General features: G+C 48.1%; 1 long non-coding RNA gene across 2 annotated transcripts in view; it reads left to right on the top strand.

Moving 5' to 3' along the window:
• Positions 1-20,493, top strand: part of LOC141742117 (uncharacterized) — a 67,970-nt gene that overhangs the window by 38,132 nt on the left and 9,345 nt on the right. For both annotated transcript variants that reach the window (XR_012586596.1, XR_012586595.1), the window contains exon 2: positions 9,200-9,335. This is a non-coding gene — a long non-coding RNA (uncharacterized LOC141742117). The remainder of the gene's footprint in view (positions 1-9,199; positions 9,336-20,493) is intronic.

Here is a 20,493-nt window from a genome sequence, read left to right as displayed (position 1 = left end):
TTGAGGTCGTGTCTCAGTGACCGAGCAAAAGGCTCGAGACACAAACGCTGCCCAGGATTATTTCTGTGATGGGGAAAGGCAGAGCTGCTCACCCGTCTGGAGCACAGCGCCGAGCGAGGAGGGCACAACCTATATGAAACGGGTTTTGCATCGGAGGGATGGTGCTTCAGAGCCACCCTGAGGGGCACAGCTCTCAGCTTGGCTTTTCCTGGAGGCACTGCGTGTCCTGCCCTGGGTAGTCTCAGCAGGAAACTGAAGTACTTTCCAGGCAGGTTTTTTTTTGGGAAGCGGGTATGAAAGGAGTTAGATGCCCAAATAGCTTGTCTGAACCTGGCATCCCGACAGCGTGAGTAGAGGGATAAGTATGGTCGGCTCCCTCTTATGATCTTCTGTAGCTATAAGTCAGAGCCACTCAGTATATATGCTGATAGACATACACATATGCAATGTATACCAACAAAAGGGCACGTTTCTACTAGCTAGTAAAGCACACGGCCATTTTCTAATTTCAGTCCCTCATTATCCTTTAGGACAGAATGTCTGAGGTTGGATGGGACCTCTTGAAATGGTCTAGTCCAGCCCCTAGACCCTGCCCAAGCAGGGTGAGCTGGAGCAGGTTGCCCAGGACCATGTCAGGTCTTGCCTGGATTTTCTCACCTTAATTGCTCTTGGCAAACGGAGCCTGTATCTGGCAGTGGTTCCCAAACCATCTCCTGTGGAACATTTATTCTTCCCTGAAGTTTTTATTCCCTTTCTGGAAAGAAAGCAAGTAGCCGTTGTCAGGCCAGCCTTGTTTTGGTTTCCAAAAGCTGAAGCAAGGAGAACTTTCTCGTTCTGTTTGATTAAATTAATAAATATGTATGTGTTGTAGCCTAAATATTTTATGGGAAAAAAAGTTATGTTCTCTTAATACTCACATTAGTAGCTAATACTGGCACAGCAATTCTGTAGCCCACCTGCTACTTCCCTCTTCAAGTGGGGTTTGCGCTGCTGGAAGTGCTAAAAGCAGCTTTTGCTGCAGCCCCGCACACCCTCCTGTGGGACACGGCCAGCGGTGGGACAAACACCACTGGGACAAACTGGAAAGTGAATGTGAGAATGGATCGTCTATAATCCAAATTAAGTCTCTGCTTTCTTCCTTCCTGTCTCAACCCAGCAAAGGCTGTCCTTTTCCCCAAAGAAGAGTGACTTTGCCGTGTTTCTCGTGCATAGCGGAGCATGAAACCTCCAGCTGCTGTGTCCATGCTGTGTGCAGGACCTTGCATCACCGGAGCTTGTGCTCCCGAACAGAGGCTGTCCCTGGATGCCAGAAGCGCAACCAGCAAGCTCAAGGATCCCTGTGTATCACCGCTGGGTGAAGAAAAAGTAAAATCATGGATTTGGCAGGGAGGTTGGAAATGGAAGATGCTGAGGAGGGACCCCGAGACCTGGGAAGATCTCTCTCCTGCCAATGGGGTGCAGTAGGCCACCTCTGAGGACGCTGTGATGGCTGGTGGGTCAGTGTTGGTGCAGGTATCTGCATTTGTCCGTGGGGTGCTGAGAATGCTGTGTTTCTCACTCAGCCTCCTCGGCTGGCTTCCCGAAGCTGCCTGAGAAGGATCCAGGCCTGGGGTTGCCCATCTTAATGCAATTCTGACTTGTCTTAACCCAGAGTGTGGCTCCAGTTTATGTGCCTGGAGAAGGCCTTGGGAGTATGAAGGGCTCAATGCCTCTTTTCCCTGCGTGGCTGAGCTCTTCCCATGGTGCCTGGTGGCCTGGCTCGTTCTGTGTGGGTTAATGGATTGGCTCACGGGAGGACATCTAGCCTGGGAAAGCAGCCATCTCCTCTGGTTGGTGCTCCTCTGGGCTGTATTGGGTGCCCAGGCTCTGTGGTATCTTCTCACCACAAAATGGTAGCGCAATGGCTTTTGTGAAAAATGTATTTCTACTGTAGAAAATGTGGACTTCTCAAATTTCCCTTTTGGACGGAGTTGGGTCTGGTTTTTACTTTCCAGCAGCTGCTCAAAAGTATCTTCAGTAGCTCTACAGATGGTATTTACAGCTACAGATGCTTCGCATCAAGAGTACTCAGTCCTCCCTGGGGCTGGGCCCAGAGAGACTGAATGCAAAACCAAGATGTCATTCTAAGACTCCGTTTCACAATGCGTTGACAATCCAGGGAGACTTGAAAGGCAGTAACATGGTTTCACTGTTTTTGAAAAACTGCAGACATTTCTATTAGACAGATGCTCACAGTTCTGCAAGGCTGGACACTTTTAGTCTTTGTACTTTCAGACTACTTCTACATAAAGGCTAGTTCCAGCGCAAGAAATAACAAGAAATTGCTCCTTAAAGAAGAAAGGATAAAGCAAGATAAAGAACTTCAAAGCAGATACAATTATGATATATCTAGAAAGAAACAAGAAACTACGAGGCGGAATCTGCTATTAAAATCTGCTAAGATTTTCCAGGTAGAAGACATTTATCTTATCGACAATGGGGCTGAGCAATTTCCTAGTTAATGCGAGTGAAATATCCAACAAAAGACAGGGGCTTTAATAGGCAGACTTGTTGCTTGATAGTTTCAGATCTCCACATGGGTTCAGCAGAAAAATATAGTTTATTGTAAAATGTATAAAACTGAAAGTTTTATGTCACCTTAGGAAACTTTTTAAAATACTTTGCTGCTTCAAAAGGGATCTGGAAGTTCAATGGGAGTTTAGAGATGACACAAGCTCTCATTAGGAATTGGCCTCAAAGTCTTTTTTATTCATCAGTGTTTTTTAAGACTCTCTGGCTAATACAAAACCTGTAATAAATTAATCTCCCTACGTTGTAGTTAGAGTGGAATGAGGAAATTAATCTAATAACTAATGAAAAGCCCTTTGGATGTAGGGAAGGATGCTGCAAGTACAACTGTAAAGCTATTTTTTCTTTCTGTTATCCGTCCATAGTTTTGAATTGCTCAGAGTCACAAAACTGGCACTTGCTTGAGCAGGAGGTCCCACCAGTGCAAGACTATGGACTGGTCCCTCCAAGCGCATCCCCAGCCTCGCCTAGGCTTTACAGGAATCAAGTAATTCCGGGTTACCTTGTTGTTCTTGTTAGCATCAATGTGTGTACGTAAGCGAAGGCTTCTGGGGTAGGGTCACGTTCAACAGCTTTGGCAGCCACAACCAGCAGATCATGACAGTGCCGCAAGGAAAGCGCTGTCTTTTAATTCAGTAGTGTGCGCTAAAGGCAGGTTGTACCGTCAGCTCCATTTCTTTGCGGGGCCGTTCCGGCGACCATCCGTCTCCTCTGAGATGGAGCCGGATCGCAGCAAGCTGGCTGAAGAGCAGTTTGGCCGCAGTGTGTGCTGACTGGGGAGGACTGAGGAAGTTGGGGATTCTCAGTATGACACTTCAAAAACCAACCATGAAATATCATGCAGTTTTAACAACGTGTGAGTTCACGGTGTTTAACAGCAAAGGCTTCCTCCAACTTGGGTTACATACCAAGGGACAAGCAGGCCACCTAAATTTACAGGCAGTTCTGTGTGAAGAGCAGAGACTCCATCACCCGCAGTGCAGCTGCTGGGAGCCCCGTCCCCATCTCACCGTGTCAGGTGAGAAGTGTGGTGAGATGCTGCACCCTTTGGTTGGGTTCTTCTGTGGGCATTGCTTGGGTGAGGGGATGTGCAGGAGGCAACTCAGCGCAAGTGGCAGCTCTGGGCCTTGAAGTGTGTTGGTTGATGGTAACTAATAGCTTTGACACTTTACAGGCTCCAAATGGAGCCAGAAGTCTAGAAAAAGCCAGAAAATTATCTCAGCAACACCAAGCAGGAGGCCAGCCCACACTGGGAACTGCAGTACAGCTCTGCCCCCGAGACATGGAGGAGGGAAAAAAAGATGACTTTCCCATCCTGGGGGGGGAAAAAAAAATAAAAAATAAAAACTCGGTGACAGTTTTGGAAGCAAACAAACCAACCTTTTTAGAACCTCTAAGAGCTTTGGGTCAAAATGGTCGCAGCATGACTCTCTGCATTTAATTGGCAGATGGAGTTGTTTGGGGAAATTGCAGAGGTAAAGGCAGATGGAAGTGCAGCCCGCTTCATGGCAGCAATTTGCATCTTGCAACCATTAGTGGCCTAATGCTACATCCTCCTCTAGGCTACGGGTCATACGGGGCCTGCTTTCTGACAGCTATTGCCACATAATCCAGAGTAATTCAAGTAGCTTAATTTTGTTAATGGTTTTCCATTAAATTAAAAAAAAAAAATCAATCTGGAAGGGCTGTTAGAGGTGTGGGTTTAGTCCGTAGCGTCCCTTCGTCATTCGCGCTCTGCTGCAAAATGTTGAGCTCTGGGAAAGGCGCCTGGGCGAGACCTTTCGAGGGCACCAGCAGTGTGTTGTGAGATGAGGACAGGAGGGGACCTGCCTCTACCTGGCACCCCTCACGGGATTCAGCAGCGTCTCCCAGCCAGGTCTGGGCTCCAGGGCCGTGCGTCGTCTGCCTTCTCCCAGTGCACCATCGGGACAAAGTACCCGATGAGTGGGAACTTGGCTTTGTGTACAAAAATCGGTACAAACATACATTTTTGACAATTGGATGTTGCAAATACAATTTGCAGCCACAGGATCAGTTGTCAACTGCTAAAAGTTGGATTTTAATTATACGCCGCTTTCTGCCCCTTGGGTGTGGAAATGGTAATATTACATAAATGTGGGCTGTAGAGAGGGTTTGAAACGATGCCGAGCGAGACAGAAACAGCAGTTTCAGTCCCATACTGTGCAGGAAATGTGGTACTGGGCTGACACGATGTCTGACGTGGGCAGCAACCTTCTTCCCCTGCTAGAATTGCCTCTGCCTTTCAAGTACGCCATTGCCACGCTCGCGACCTGAAAGCGGTTTCTCTGCTCTCTGGTGTGGGCAGGACGGGAAAAGTAGTTTGAGAAAGGAGGAAGGCATGAAGAAATAGAGGGAAAACATTATTAGCATTGGATTTATAACGCAGACAGGTGTAGGAGGATTTGCAGGCTCTGAGAAGCACTCATGCGTCCCGTCCCTGTGCTGTGGTCCCCGTGCCTGCTGCGTCCCTCGCAGGGAAACCGACCCCGGGCAGAAGAACATTGCAGTGCTCAGCCCGAACGCTCGGTGTGAAATGCGGGTTGACTTAAGACAGTAAAAAGAGCTTATCTTCTCTGAGTCTTTATGAAATTGAGGTATCCCATGCAGATTTGGGGAACTGAGAACAATGAAGCGGTGTGTGTCTTTCTTCTGCTTCCTACATCCTACTCGCAGGCGAAGGATCTGCAACATGAAGTATTTCCCTTTGGATGGGAAGGAAATACAAAATGAAGTATTTCCCTTTCCCCGATGGCCTGGCAGGGGCAATGGGCAACCTGGATGTCTCTTGCCCATTGCAATTTGTTTTTTAGCTGCTAGGGACAGTCCAAGATCTCCAGTTCTCATACAGAAGAAATGAAAGGATAAATTGTTTTCCAAATTCAGGCCTTGATTTTCCGCTTTTCGGTCCAACTGGGAAACTCTGGCGTGTGTTTCCTGAAGGGAACCAATTGCCAGCTCTCGGTTGCGTTTGTCACCCAGCGAAGCGGAGGGCTGGGCTGGCCTTGGGCAGGAAGGTTTGTGCTGGGCACCGACGCCGTGTGTTGTCTGGGACGTGCTGCGTCCACTCCCCTGCCCCTCCGGAGATGCACTTAAAGTCCCTCCCAGCACCCAGGGAGCACACTAAAGCTTGGCTTCTGCGTGGGTTTTCTTTTGCTTCGTGGTTTTTTCTTGCTGATTTCATGGGCCTAACGAGGCAGGTGCTTCTTGAAAAGCTGTTTCTCTTGGCTGTAGTCATACTTGAGTGCTTATCCCAACAGAACCACCGGCTGTCCCCTGCTGACATCTCCAGCCCTTGCTGGCTGAACTCCAGTGGCGGTGGGAGCTGCCGGCCGGGCTGTCGGAGTTGCCATGAGGTTACAAGGGAAAAGCCTTGAGACAAGATACAGCAACAAATCTCCAGCAGCACTGGCAGAGCATTGCGTCCTACTTGGTAGATTTAGCACATGGCATTGCTTTGTGGGAACAGCTCCGTGGTTGTTCAGAAGAAATTAGAAATTCACTGTTTTAAAGTTTTAATTCCATTTTGGTGTGTCGTCGTCCCCCCCCCCCCAACCTTGTCTTTTCCCTGTGTAGCTGCGCTGTGCAGAGAACCATAATGACAGTAATAACTTGTCTTCATGCTTCTCCAGTGCTGGCACTGAGACAGTTTTCACACCTTGGAAGCATTAATTTGTGGGTGTTATTGTAGGGCCCCAAAGTGTGCTCGGCACCTTCGCACCACGTAATTAGGTGCACCTACCTCTGGAGGGTTTGCAGTTGAAAGATGCAGTTGTGACGTGGATGCATGTGCTCCAGCAAGGTGAGACGGTGTAAGAATCTCCCCGCTGTGGGCTCCCAAGGGCTCTGGAAGGATGAGGGAGGATGGGGATGCTGCGCTCGCTGGGTGGGAGTGGGTGATGGATGGATGGGGCTGTCGCTCCACTGCCCGTTAGCCTAATGCCTGGAGTAGATGGTCTGACACCAAGTTATAACTTGTTGATGTCAGAAGCCAGGAGAAAGATGTTCCTCCCTCTCCCTTCCTCCCCAGCCATGGCAGATGAGGACATTTGAGCCCTGTGCTCCAGATTCAGTTCTGAGGCAGCGCTCCGTTTTTTTGGGGACGTCTGTGACTTTTCTGGGAGCTCCCAGTGCCCATCTGTCATCATAACGTTAGGTTCCGCATTATTTGGCAGTGCTGGATCGCTGCCCCTTTCCCACAGCCAGCCTGTGTATTTGGCAGTTTTTATACCTGTCCGGAAGCACGAGAAGCAGCGCTGCTGAAGTGGAGGTGCTGCATTGCCCTGCCTGCTCTGTCGGCAGCAATTATTTTTTCATCTAACCAGCCCCCTCTAAAATCCCGTTCCTGTGCAAAGCTCTTACCCCCGCTGTTACAAAGAAAGCGTTTGCCAGCTGGAGTTCAGGGAAGTGAATTGCAGGTTTTTGGCCTCGCACAGTTCCTGTTCTCACCTGCAGTCCGCTCAGGACAGGGACCTTGTCCTGTTTGCTCTGCAGGATTATTGATGGCATTGCGGATGTGTCAGGGACCTCCTTTAGAAAAAGCATTCCTTCTTTTACTTAAGGCAATTAATTGATAATAACAGCTTCTTTAAGATTATTACGGTGCTAAACACAATAACGGTAAAAAGTAGGTAGGAGACTAAATCTGCCAAATGTAAAGGGGGTTGTGGATCACAAACTCTTTTTCTTCTTCACAAATTGAGTTAAGTTCCACTTCCCTCTCTCCAGGCAGCAAGCAGCTTGAGCCAACAGCTCTTCTGAAGGTTTATGGTGCTGTGCTTTTGTTCTCCGTGTTCCTGGGTTTGTATATGTGTATTTCAGTGTAGCTTACGGGGATGGCTTGAACCCTCTGTTTCACTTTCCGTGGCTGCTTGGCTTGATTCCTCTCACCGACTCCGACACAAACCCGCCCTCACTCGGGGTAATGCAAAACTGGGGATGCGGAGGAAATGATTTCTCAAGTTTTACCATTGTTCCGTTTGAATAAATTGGTACCTCTTTGACTTATCACACCAACTTTTCATACCTAGCTTGTCTAGCTAGTTGCCACCATCCGTGGCCAAGTGGCTTCGAGCTGATGGAGCCGCTGACAAATGCGATGTTGGACTCGGCCCTCAGCTGGTGTCATCCCTCTGGATACTCCAGGGAAGCTGGTCTCATTCTTTCCAGTGATAAATAACCACTTCTACCTCTTCTGTAAATGTGAGCCTGCTTCTTCTGGCTTGTAGATTTACAGATTTCTAGAATTATAATAAAATTTACAACCTTTGTAGTGTGCTAAGCGGGTGTCAGGTGCTTGCTGCGTAAATGAATTTACGAAACATTTAATAAACCAACCGTATTTAGAATTTGAACTAGAGAAAAATATCGGTTTTGATCATAATCAGTCACGCATGTTTCCAGCAGTGTACATACCATGCTGCCTGGAGGGGAGGCCTACTCCTAAAGTACACCCAGATTGCAAGGTTAAAATAATTGTATCTCTCATAATTTTAATATAATGGGGTTAAATATAGTGGCATCAGGATTTCTCAGAAATGCACCTCCTTTATTTTGCAGCGTTTATCGAGTTTGCAGAGGTAACAGGTGTGAAGTGCTGCAGGTATTCAGAATGAGCCCTGAATGACCTCCAGTTTGAATGTAAGTCGTGACAGAACAGGGATTTTAAATGGCGGGGTGCCTGTTACGCTAAAATGAAGGAAAAAATACAGCATTTGAAATGACTGAGGCCATCACTGTGTTTCTCCCTTGGGCAAGTCAGAGCGAACTTCCCACCAGTGGGGCTGATCGTCCCCTGTCCCCCGTCCCTGCCACCAGGGCTGCCTCCGCCGCCCGACGTTAACTCATTTCAGCCATCCGCAGGCGATAATCAAGAGCTGCTGTGCCAGGGAAGCTCCGATTGTAGCTGAAATGCCTCTGCCACCATTTCTGGCGTCTTTTGTCGGAGCGGGGGAAGCGGCACCGTGCAAGTCCTGCTGCTGTCACGGTGTGGCTGCCGAGGGCTTTCGGGACACCTGGGCAGCGGGTTTAGTGCCCAACTGTAATAATTTTGGGTGTTTGTGGACAGGTTTGCTGCTCTGTGAGCTTCTGCTAGTAAAATCATGCTGCTAGTCCGGAGCAAACATCCCAATCTGTGCTGTAACCCCAGCGTTAGAGGAGGTGTTTTCTTGAGGAATAAGGGGGGTGACCACAGCCGGGATCGGGGACAAGAGAGCTGCTGCAGCAGTGGCGGATGGTCCCTGGCTCTTGAACATCTCGAGTTGTTCGGAGCTGGTTGACCCCAACTGTGCTCCATCCCTGCAAGTGCATTGGTGAGCTGCAAGCGCCCCGTCCCTGTGGCGCAGGGCCATGGGCTCCCTCCGGCACCGCGAGAGAGAGCAGAGCCTCCCGCTGTGGCACCGCCGCATCCCTGCAGGCAAACCTCATCCCGAGCATCAACGCTCGGTGTGGGAAACCAGGGAGCAAAGTTAGGACATCAAGTGATGGTGAGATGGACGTTTGCGCATCAAGAGACTGCAGCTCCCTGTAGCCTTCGAAAGGGAAGTCAGGAAAAGCACAAGTTTTTCATACTGCTGCGAAGAGGTAAATGGTCTTGTCTCTGTTTTGGTCACAGGAGGTGATGGACAGAATTCCTGGATCCCCTCCTCGGAGCCTGGCAGCAGTTTATGTTGTGAACAGAGGAGCAGAAGGCTGGGCATTGCCGGAGGAACAGAAAGCAAGCAGAGAAGCGTCTTTTGAAGGAGAGGCAGGTGAGCATATCAAAGAAGGGGCAGGCTTTAATAAAAACCTAGGAGTAAAATGTCACTGTTAAATCTAAAACAGGGCATCACGTTCCATTTATTATATCTACAAATTGAGGAAGTAAAAATAACAGTGTGAATAGCGGCCTGGATGGACATGCTGGGATGTACACAATTAGCACGTACAGTTGATCAAACTCCACGCAGGGGGATGTTTTTCAACACAAAAAGCTGCTTTTAAAATATACATAATTAATAATTGGTTTTGACATTTTGTGAGTCAAATATTTCATATCTGAAATGAATTTTGAAAATTTGAAAGTAACGGATAGTAACAGATATGTGAACAGGATGCCTGAAGTCAGGGAATAGAAACTGCGAAACCTGGTGAAGTGTGTTTGGAAACTCACATCAAGGAGCAGGTGGGAGAAGGAAACCCTGGTGAGGTGTGTGGTCCTGCGAAGCACAGCTTTTGGGGCTGGAGAAAGCCGAGTGCTCCCCTGGGAAATGCCTCCCTGTGTGACCAGGGAGTGTGACACTGCCACTGTTGGTTATACCAGCAGGCCATAATTATTGTACTCCAAACCGCGTCCCCTCAAGCGTTTTACAGGTCGAGATATTAACTAGATTTCAAACTAAAAATTCTACTGGCAAGTCAAAAAGAAGAAAGCTGAGATGAAACAAACCTGCCCAGTTCGTAGTGGAACGGATTGCCGTCAATGGAAAGTAGCACTTTATATTTCAAGGTAGTTTGCTGTGGATGGGAAAAGCCCTGACAAATCTAGATTTTTTTAATTATGTGTGGCCATGAAAACCCCAACAGACACACTTTGTATTCAGAGAGATCTATAAACACTGCTGTTTGGGCATGTAGTTTTTCTGTAAGACTTTAGGGAAAAACAAGCGTGTAGAATTAATGTTTGCCTTATTGAAATGCCATTTACATGGATAAACATGGCATTTTCCAATGGGGAAGTGATTAACGATGAGGAAATACAGCCTATCTCTGCTTATCCAATGTGGATATTATTGATCTCTGCCAGTGGGTTACCCATGACCGTGCTCGCTTTGATGCAAACCTTCTCAGTGCTCATTTTAACAGCCTATTTATCAATGATAGGCCCGTCAATAATTACATGAACTGTTTGTCTTATCATCATTTTCTCCATAATAACAAACCTTTAATTTTCTCTCCGCCTACAGTATAATCGTTGTGAAGGTTCAAAGCTTACATTTCAACTGCGCTGTTGCAGTTAAGCAGTCTATTATTCTTCATAAATTGCTCTACAAAGCTATTAACTTGTGCATCTACTACTCAGAAGTAATGAGATAAAAGAAGCTGATGGGCGCGGGTAGGGAAGGTGGCGGCGTGTTACGGCGTGCGCTCTGGTTGCATGACGGGAACCTCTTGTTTGTTGTTTTCTTGAAGGGACTTGTTATAGGAAAGGTGAAACCCGGGAATAATTAACACAGTCTTTTCTAATGGTGAGGTTGTTGAGTTTTTTAATGTCGCTAACAAGATTTCTTTAATTCGGTGTTTCACAAGACAAAGGACAAGATAACGTGTTCTCCTGTGAATTCAAGCTGGGTAAGATGGTGTCAAAAGAAAATAGCAAAGAGGTGGGTTTCCTGATATCCCGACCTTTCCAGCCTGGCTTAGAAGGGGGAGAGACCCCCGGGGAGCTGACGGCAGCACTCGCTGCCTTTGCAGCTTCTGCAGTAGGTACCCTGCCTGGGCCAACCTTCAGGAAGGGTTGGGGTGTTATCTGCTCAGCCTTTTCTTTCCTCCGCTTGGTGCATGGCCTGCAAGCTCGCCAGGAGGTGAGCAGTTTGTTTCCACTTTCTGTTTAGAAGAAGGTTATTAATCATTTATCTCCTTCTGTAATTAGAGAAGCTATTGCTGTTGTCTGGACTGCTTCTAGAAATGATCTCTATATACACTCACTGCCTTTAAACCGTCATTAATGACAAGTTTATATAGCTATATAAATAACCCATCCCTCTTCAATCATTACACTTTTTGGACTTTGAAGGTTTGGCTCTGATGAGCAATCTAATAAAAGGGCATGGGGAAATGTAGTTCACTATTAATAATTTGTGATGTGCTCTGCTAAGGATCTAAAGATCAAGATCTACAGAAAAGTTTTGAAAAAGAATCCAAGCTGTCATTTGATTTTTATCAGGAGTTGAGACGCGCTCCAGGGCATCTTATGAAGAGAAAAAAACCCCCGTCCTTCCTGTCTGCCACGTTGATTTGTGAAATCCCACAGGGAAACCCAAACTAAACTCCAGCTCGCTCCGAGGAACCTGTCCCAGCCTCATGATTCACCATCCAGGTCTGGATTTGTTGAGCCAAAAGGGGGTCCTCATGGACCGTGCAGCTCTGCAGACCTCGGGGAAGTTGTTATTAGTATTAGTTTTGATTTTTTTATATATATATATATATATCTCAATATATATCAGCAGAGGTCGCTTTTCCAGTATTGACTAGCTGGGAACGGGGAGGTGTGGAGAATTTGTGAAGCCTTGAAAATTCAGCACTGCCCCACTGACGCTCGCGATAGAGAAGGGAGCGCTGCCAGGGAGATGCGATGGATGTGAGAGCCTGGAAAAACTGACTTGGCGGCAGTTTTTTAATAGGTTGAGTTTGCATTTGTCAAGGTCCCAAAAGGGATGTTGCAATGATCTAGATGAGAACCTTGCTAATAGTCTTTCACCTCCACCTCCTGGTGGATAGTCCTCCACCTCCATCCACCTGTGTGGGTGGATGTGAAGAGCTGTAACTTAGAGAGATTGTTCAAGAGACAAAAAGTGAGCAAGACTGAGATGCTGTCTGGCCATGGGTGCAGCTGGAGGTAACAGCCTGGCTTATGGACTTGGGGGAGAAGCTTTATGCAGTGACTGCAAACAGAGTGTTTAGCAATCTTGGAGGGGGACGGTGGGTAGAGCTGAAGGAAGGGCTGGGGCAGATGCCACCAGATGGCTGGAGCAAGGCAAAAGCAGAGGATGGAGCAGATCCAGAAATCATAGGTTGGAAAAAACATTTAAGACCATCAAGTCCACCCACAACCCCTGCTTGGCAGCAGCCGGGCAGCATCCAGCCAGCTCAGACCCTTCAGACACTAAGTTTTTGATCAAGCTCTGTTCACGCCATTATTCATAACAAAATACAATTAAAACGGAACATTTAGCGAAGTACCTGGTGAGCTTGCATAAAAAGAGAGACTTCATTTGCTGGTTGTCAGTTTTACTGCAGTATCGTAAAACTTCTGCGAAAATGATGTGCAAACTGTTGTAACGAGGAAGTGTGCGGGGAGCGTGTTTGGGTCGGCCGTGGTTTGAGCTAACGCTGAGATACGCATTGAATGGTGCTGCTGTGGAGTCGTAACTCCTGGGTTTAATATAAGGGAGGTTGTTATACTTAGGCAACTGCCAAAACTGAATTACACTAGTCGTTATGTTTCTGATAAGAGAAACGCTTTTAGCAAATTTAATTAGGGAGCTGCAAACTTTTTTAAAATTTAAATTAGCTCATTGACAGCGAAACTAGAAATTATACGTGAATAGATTACAGCTTGTTTTCAAGTATTAATAATTGTTTTACTGATACAAAAAATAACGTGGTTTGCATTTTGCAGTCTGGCTAAAAAGCCCCGCGCCGTGTCCCGGTGTTTCGGATCCCGCGAGGCAGCGGTGGGGCAGCAGCACATTGCAGAGCTGCTCCACGTGCGGTGGGCAGTGCGGCTCCGGGGAGAGGGACGTGGGCTTTCAGGTCTGCTTGGGAGACTTTGGGAGGCCACGTTGGGCAGGGATGTCACCTTTCCGCTCCCCTAGCACACTTCCTCCTCCCGGCTTTTGCTGCCGCCTCTCCCTTCCCCTGCAGCGCAGAACATCAACCATCAACCTGGTCGCACCTGAGGAGTTTCCTTCCTCTGGGCACCATCTCTGCCACCTTCCTCTCCAGTAGTCCCCATCTAAGTCCTTTTCCCTCTGGCCTGACGGAGGCCGGCAGGGGACTCGCTGTCAGACCAGTGACTGTCCTGAAACTGGACAGACTTTCTAGGGATGGAGGTGGGGAAAGCATCTTTGCAGACATCTGGCGAAATGTCATGGTAAATGCAAACCAGGAAAGCTGCTGCCCTCAGCTTCGCCAGCACATCACCATCACCGGGCTGCCTAAAGCCAGGGAAGGGCTCGGGAAGGTGCTGAGCCTTTGGAAAGCTGGTTCATTGCTGCCACGGCAGCACAGCGCCCCGGAGATGGGGGCTCTCAGGAGACACACGCAGGAACACACCACCTTAGTCAAGCGCAGTGGCACAGGAGAATACACAAATATTCATGAGCTCACCCAGTTTGTTTCGCTACAGGGTCCAGAGTCCTGTTCATGGACCAGACCTTGTAGAAGCATGGGGAGCAAAGTCTTTACATTGTCCTTCTGAGAAAAGTCAGGGAAGTTTTCTCTGTTTCAGCACAGAAAACGGTAACTGGATCTTTCTGTAGCTTTTTTTTTTTTTCTCAAGGGTGAACAAGCCTCAGTTCCCCTAATCATGAACATCTCAGTGTCCTGCTGGGCTCAGTTCCTGACTCATTATCTGCTCACAGATAATTTTCATGCCCACAAAAAAAAAAAGAGAGAGATGTGACAGACGTAGAAAAAGAGACAAAGTCTAATGCTGCTTTCTGCTTTCTTCTGCCCCATTTTTTTCCCCCAAAAAGTAGACCATAGGCAAGCACCTCTGGATAGCACTGTGACAAAAGGTAGTGTTAGGTAGGATTGTTTCTTCCGTCTCAACTGTTGAGGAAAAGCAGGTTTTCCTTGATGACTTCTCTGTGTAGTAGTTGAAAGTTTTGCATTATTGTAATTAGTGGCTTAAACTTGTGTTTATAAGTTAATCATTTAAGAGCTTACTTTCAAAAGCGTTTGTCTTCAGAATTTTATATCAACTGCAAGCTCTAGCTGGCTCGTATATTCACTAGCAGATAATGACCTAAAAATTAACAAAATTATATGCTTATGCAGTCCATTCACTCACTCTGTGAGTCAATTATTCTCCCCCGTGGATGCAGGAGGATAAGAATACTAAATTGAATCCGTGACCTGAAGGGCAGAGGCAGAGGAATTTGTTTGTTTAACGTTAAAAGAAAAAAGCACCCAGTCCTTCCCCAGCCGCTGCCTGGGGAGTACGTGCATATTTCAACATGACCATTTCATGAGGTTCTTGTATCTCTTTCCTCCAGTCTTGCTCTATCTTTTCTTTGTAAATGTTAGGCTAGCTGGGGCAGGTCCTGTGCCTGGGGGGCACACGAACCAAATTTTAGGCTCAGCGGTAGAAGAAACACATTAAAAACGTAAGGTTTGTTTGTGTTAATGAGCACTATGATATATTTGGCATGGATTTTACATGCGTGGTGTAAAGCCCCCGTGGAGGTTGGAAGGGTGTTTGGTCCCAGCTGGCCGCAGGGCCCGCAGGCAGCAGGCAGAGCCGCGTCCCTGGGGTGTGTTGTTATGGCCTTCGCTGTTTCCCAGCCAGAAATTCTGGGGAACGGAATATGGCCTGTGGCGTACGAGAGGTGGAGTCTCCATGTATCGGTTTAGCCTGCTTCTCTGCTAACGGTTCATTCTCAGAAGAGTAAATCAAGCTTTCAGCTCTGCTTTTGAGCCTGTTCCTCTCTTCAGATCTTTTTTTTCCCCTTTGCGCTGAACCTGGCACAGTCACCCAGTGACGAGGGGTGTATAAGTGGGCGATGTCGCCCATATCTAGGAAGCGGAGATAAGCTAAAGGCAGCTCACCCGCCACAGCCTTGGGGCTGGCTGCCGTGGAGCGCTTTGGCTGGTGTGCAATGCAGACGCGAGCGGTGTTTGCTCTGCTGCCTCCTGCTCCCAGCCCTGCTCCGTGCTCCTCCATCCTGGGCTCTCCCTGTGGTGCTGAGGCTTTGGTTCTCCATTGCATGAAAGCACCCTCCTCTTCTTGATTAGCCCCGTTCAGCGAGGGGTCTCAGTGGCCCAAGGGCTGCGGGGATGCCTGCCTCATTTTTGCCTTTCTCCTAGACGTGATCCCTGCCCGCTGGGAGCTGCCCGTGCTCAGCAGAGACGAGACAGAGACGTGTGTGCACAGCGGGGGGCAGTTTAATATTTCCAAATCGATTGGCATAATGCCTTGGGATTCCTTCTAGCTTTGTGGAGAAAGGCACAGAAAATGCAACCGGGCCGGGAGGCTCATTTTTCTCTGTATCACGTTGGGCATGGTAGGATGGGATGAGGATAGTGGACATGGAAAACCATGGAAGGGATTGTCTTTCACAGAGTAACAGAAGGAAAGCCCACAGAGACGGGCTGGGAGCTGGAGGCAGCACAGAAAACACTGCTCACGAATTTTCTCTTTTTTAATTTGTGCCTTTTGTCCTGTCAGTGGGCACCGCTGAGAGGAGCCTGGCTCCGTCACCTTCATTCCCTCCCAACAGGTATTTATCCGTGTGGATAAGATCTCCCTGTGTGAAAATAAAAGAGTGGCTTGTGAATTAAAGTGGCACTGGGGCAGGGCAATCGGTAATCAACTCCAGAGCCACAGTAACGCAGAGTGGTCCCTCCAGATCAAAAACCTACAGTGTGCAAAGGTTCTTTTGGGGGATTTTCTCTTTTTGCCAGAAATGTCTTTGATGGTAAGAGTGAAGTCATGTAAGGTTCATCTGCTGGGGGCAACGGGTTAGTGCACTTCTAGATGAATATATAGGTGAATAGTGACTAATTATGAGTGATCCTGAGAAATGGCTGCCTTAATTGACAAACTCAGGGTAAGTCCTTTTTCTTGTACGCAGTAAAAGAGTGACGAGCGCTTCAATTCTGCCGTGTCACACTTCAGACACATTATGGGCAATTTTTGCTGGTCACATGTATTGTGTGCTGAAGGTCATGAGTACAGTTCTGTGTTTGATGATGGAAAAGGCCAGAGAGGTGTCAAAGCTGTGATAAACTGTGTTGGTTAGAGCAGTCTCCAGCACAAGTAAGGAAAATTTTAGTTATCCTAGAAAAGCTCCAAGAATAATTGTCTGGTGAATAACTGGGGAGGGCAAAACTTTGACTGGCGGACCCAGAAAAATACAGGAATTTTGCTTCTGTCCTTGTGGAAAGGACTAATTTATTGATATGTGTCAGGAGAAGAAATGTCTTTTAAGATTACCCGCAGGCGATAAAGCAAACAGAACACGAATCCTCTGAAGCTGTGTTGCAGATATGCCATTCTTTGTGATTGTTAGAAAAGTTCAAGAAGTGAAATATGGACATCTGCATCATCTGAGTGCAGAGAGAGGGATGAAAAGGTGAGGTACTTCACTGAAAGGACCAGAGTGACTGCGAAACACTGAGCGTGTTGAGATACTCTGCCAACACTCAGTGGTGTGAAATGAAGAGCAGCAGATCCTGCCAAAGAGGTGTATTTGTATAAACCTGGTGAATAAGCTCTTAAGGATCAATTTGTGCCGACATTACTCAGTGCTGAGGAGGGTTTTATCATGGGCTGAGCTGGGCTCTGCTTTGTGAGCGGCCGGAGGCCCCCACCGTGGCTGCAAGCGCTCCTGGATCTGCTCCAGCACGCGCTCAGCCAGGCGGACTCTGGTTGCTTCTGACCACAAGTTAAGTTAATTTTGTCTGAAAGCAGACGGGCTTGAGGGCAATGAGATGGCCTTTTCCAACCGCTCAGCTGAAGAGGAGGACACAGCACCCCAGGAAGGGGAAGAGAGATTTCCCCCTTACTACTAGAAACTGGTATGAAAATTAGGAACAGTTACGAACTGATTAATCTCGAGCAGAACTAGGACTGAAAATTCTTCAATACACAACTGGTCATGGAAACCCTCTGTTCAGATGTGGCCTGACCCCAAGGTGCCCAGACCCACCAACTGCTCCTGCTTGGACCATTCGGGGACTCGGGCATCTTCGCTTCCGTTCTCTCTGACTTGGGGCCATCCCAAGCTGGAGCCCCTCTGCTGTGAGGACAGGCTGAGAGAGCTGGGGGGGTTCAGCCTGGAGAAGAGAAGGCTCCGCGGAGACCTTCCAGTCCCTAAAGGGGCTCCAGGAAAGCTGGGGAGGGACTCTGGATCAGGGAGGGGAGTCGTGAGACGAGGGGGAATGGTTTTAAACTGAAAGAGGGGAGATTTAGAAATTCTTTGTTCCAAGGGTGGTGAGACCCTGGCCCTGCTGCTGTCAGTGGCAGGCGTTATAGGCAAAGGACAGTGCAGATAAAGAGCTTAAACACAGGGCTGATGATTCCCATTAGGTGTTGCTGTATCCTGAGCAAATGGCATTGGGAAGCCTTGTGAGGGGTCCTGGAAGCATGTATGGTTTGTGCACAAATCACCAGAACAATGGTATCTTAACCACCCCAGGTTATAGATAAGCCCAGCAGCTTTGATTAACAGGCATGACCCGGGCTGAACAGCTTAGGGCTGTGGGATATGGGCTCGTAAGTTATAAAATAAGATCCTTTTAGAACTCTAAATTGATTTAGACTAGTTCTTAGGTTCAAAAGTCAAGATCTCTGAAGAAATATCTAGGCTATTCCTTTCAAACGCTTCCTGCTTTTGAAATGATACTCTCATTGAATTTTCATTTCGTTGACACGATACTTTAATGCACTTGTGCGCAAATGTGGAACAAAAGGGCAATTTTGAAACAAGTCTTCCCTATGCATGAATTTTTAATGCTATGTACAATAAATATATGTAAATCTTTTAAAATTCAAATTATAGAGTAAGAGATCAGGTAGAATCTAGAAATAAACCCTCGCCTGGATTTTGCTGGGGCTCGTTTTAAGATGACCCGTGCCTGGTTTTCAGACACGATGTGCAGTTTCCATTAGCTGCTCGTCGACTCCAGCTGGACTTGCAAAGGCTTCTGAGTCTGGACCAAAACAATTCCAGTGAAGTGTTCTTGCTCCCCTCTCTGAATCTCTGCGTGTGCAAAGTGAGGGTTCAAAGAACGTTTACCAGAATAGCATTAATCCAGCCCAAAGTCCCTATCTGCCACCACCTTCGGGAGTCCTCAGAGAGCCGCAGAGGGAGGTGGTAGGGCAGGATGGGTTGGAGTCTGCTGCAAGGGGGAGATGAGTCCTCCTGTGCAGAGCCACTGCCTTGCCGTGCAGCAGCCTTTAGCCGTGGTCCAGGTGGATCAGCTTTATCTCTGGGAACTTACAGTTCCTCTGTCTATCGCCATCTGGGGCGGTCAGAGTCTGTGAGGCAGCCTGGCCTGTTTGAACTGGATAAAGAAGTGCCGAAGGCTGTGAATCTTCCTTAGGAAGCCTTACATCGTGTTTTGGAACTGCTTCCTCAGCTCCTGGGGAGGTTGGTGGTACATGGCCATTAATATTCATCAGCCTGCTCGGGGCAGGGCAGCATCTTCGTTAAGGGCGAGTTATCCATCGCATACACACATACACCTGGGCGGGGAAAATTCATCCCATTAGTCGTGTGTTTGCTTGCTCTTCAAGTGAGGAGTGTTTGCTGATAAGGGAGCTGCTCTCTGAGTTCGTGTTAATCATTTCCCTGGCAGGAGACAGGCAACACTAAGGCTATAGATACTTCCAGGAGGCGTGCGGCTTTAGAGGTCTGACTCTTCGCGGTCATGGACTCCAGATGCTCTCTCCGCTGACTCCTTTGTGGTTTAAAGCTGGTGAAGATGCAAAGTCTCTCGTTTGTTCTCTGGGAGCTGGATTCTGGTTTCCATTTAGTCTATCCCACTGCCTTTCTTTAACTGCAGCCTCTCATGCGGGCTCCCAGGCAGGGGCTGGGACTGTAATTTCTGGAAGTGGATTTGCAGAGTTTGGCTCTGAAGAAGTGGCCGTTCCAGGCTGCAGGCTATGGGGCACCTCGCGCTTCAGCGTCCCCTAGAATGTCAGTCGCAGGACTCCTGTGTTGGGTTTATCGTGGGTCTGTCGTGCAGTCCTGAACCTAACTTCACTCATTTTACAAGAGATATTGACATTTGCTGACGTTGGTGTATCAGCCGCGGTCTGTGGGCAGTACAAAGCAGGCACCGTTCAGCTGTATCCCGGTGTATCCCGGTGTATCCCCCAGTGCCCACCGTACCAGGGCAGGAGCTGGGCTGGACTGCGGATCCCCCGGTGGAGCCGAGGTGGGCTTTGTCCAGGCGTCGGGCTGGTGCTGTGGGGGGACTCCGAGGGAATGCAAATGCCCATTTGGAGATGTGCCCTCTGGAAGAGAAGTGCTCTGCTTGAAATTCTCTTGTTTATCTCATTTCCAGTTAAATTGGACTAACCTCATTGATTTATGTTGGCGGCACAATCTAAGCTGCACGTTGTTGCTGCAGAGCGGTATTGTGCAACCGCATTTGCCAAAACCCAGGTGACATTTAGGGATTCTCTCGCACATAATCATTCTTAGTAGAAAACAGGGCATGAAGCAGGAATTGAAACAGGCTCTTAAAGGATGAAGCTGGTACAAGTGACTGACTGGGTTCCCGTGAGTTTCCTTGGCACATCCCTAGAAGTGTTAAAACGAAACAAAAAGCACAAGCCCTGCTCCGGTTGCTTCTTCTGGCTGATCAGGTGGAAAATTTAAATTGCAGAAGCCAAAGGATGTTACCTGCCCATCCTTTACCTCCGTGGAAACCCGCGGAGTGTGTTCCTGTGCTCTGTGGAGGGGTGGCTGGAAGAACGGCTCAGCTGGCACTAACCCACGGGGGCCAGCTTCCCAGGAGGAGGAGCGGGCAAAGGGGTGACGGAGAGCGGCGCCCAGGAGCCCCGTGGAGACCCACCACGGTGCACAGTCAGGTGGAGCGTGCCGTCTGACCAGCCTTGTTCCCACGTCCCCGTCAGCTGCACCGCAGTGATTGTTCCCTGATCTTTAGGCAGTTCCACTTGCTGGACACAGAGGAAAAACATCTGCCATTTCTATTCAGATTAGCTGCTTGTCGTGCTGCGCTTTAAATACCTTCAAATGCTATTTTCTCTTTCCGTCTTTCCACTCTGGCTAAATTATTGAAAAATCTGTCAAATAGTTTCGCACATGCGTTTGGCCTTAATTAAGGAAAGAGGAGTTTTTTTAATTGATTTTAATATTATATTACAAGTACAAAGCATTTCCAGCAGTCTGTCATGGGAAGCCTAGCACAAGAGGAGCTGAGGCTCGGTGCTTCATTTTCTGTTGCGTTCAG

This window comes from Larus michahellis, chromosome 4 (assembly GCF_964199755.1).
Source record: "Larus michahellis chromosome 4, bLarMic1.1, whole genome shotgun sequence".
NCBI classification, from domain to species: domain Eukaryota; kingdom Metazoa; phylum Chordata; class Aves; order Charadriiformes; family Laridae; genus Larus; species Larus michahellis.
This window is presented reverse-complemented; position numbering and strand designations above follow the sequence as displayed.